Here is a 1,375-nt window from a genome sequence, read left to right as displayed (position 1 = left end):
TATATATATGATGTCCCCACATCTCTTCCTCACGCCTCATGTGGGTTGCCCTTTCAGCTTCCAAGCAATGTTATTATCTGCTCTCCTCTCCATCCCGATTTTTTCAAACTTGATTATGAAGCCTGCCTCTCTTCTCTTTGTTTGTTTTCCCTCCTGTAGTGCCGCGGCTGCCATCTTTTCACTGTCATTCCTCTGTACTTCACTGTTGCTGCAGTTTCAACGTGTGTTTTGGACTCAAAGTGTAGAAAAGTGTCTGTGAAACTTTAATCCCCAAAAGGAAAGAACCTGAATAACTTATGCAGAAGCACTTTGTCCTTGTATGTCTGCAATAAAGAGGATGATACAGCACAAAATGTTCTTCAAAATTAAAATTAAAAATGTGACAATTACTGTAATATTTTATTTTAATCTGTTTCAAAGTTTGATTGATGTCATAAATCTGCACAATGAACATGTTTTCCTGTGATGACTTTTGTAGAATATAAATGTGTTGTGCATGGCTTMAGAGAAGGACACTGGCTGCGGCTGCACACCTTTAACGATGATGTGTTTTCATGTATATTAATGCACAACACATGCATTCAGGAATGGTCACTGAAAATCTGAAACAAATAGAAGCACTTTGATCGGCACAAGAATAAACTTGTAAAAAGACTAGAAACAACAAAACTGTCCTTTGGTCATCTTTCCTTATTAGAAGAGGTTTTAAAAGGAGGAGGATGTTTTCACCTGTGTCTGTGTTTTAGTTTTCCTGTCATGTTAGCGAAATATCTGATTGCTGGATAGATTTTGAATAAAGTTGCTAGGAGTCATTATAGGCACATCTACAATTGTATTACTTTTGGAGTTATCTGCTTTTACCATGGGCGCCACGATTGTGAAACCTTAGTAAATCTTGCATGGAAAGACCTCCTTTACAAGGTTTGGAAATGTTGCACCAGTGGTGCCCAATCCTGGACCACGAGGACCACTAACTTGCATGTTTTAGTTGTTTCCCCTCTCGTCAGCAGGTCTTCAAGTTCTGCAAAGCTCTGTAATCACTCATTTGTTGAAATCCGGTGTGTCAAAGCAAAGGAACAACTATAACATACTTGGGACTAGTGGCCTATCTCATTATTAAACCCCCCCAAAACAAAACAGTTGTGTGAGTTTGTAAGGTTATAGTCTCTTCTGATCTGTGTGGTACTTGAGTAAAAGTACAAGTATCTTACTAAAAAATAATTTGGTAACAGTCAAAGTCTCCTTTAGGAAAATTACTTGAGTAAAAGTCTTGGTAAAGGTACTTTATTTGTCATTCAATGCATGTTCCCATACAATGTTGAAAATTGTGCTCTGCATTTAACCCATCAGAGGCATGTGGTGGGCAGCCATGTGA

Source organism: Austrofundulus limnaeus, unplaced genomic scaffold (genome assembly GCF_001266775.1).
Source record: "Austrofundulus limnaeus strain Quisiro unplaced genomic scaffold, Austrofundulus_limnaeus-1.0 Scaffold1, whole genome shotgun sequence".
Classification (NCBI taxonomy): Eukaryota; Metazoa; Chordata; class Actinopteri; order Cyprinodontiformes; family Rivulidae; genus Austrofundulus; species Austrofundulus limnaeus.
This window is presented reverse-complemented; position numbering follows the sequence as displayed.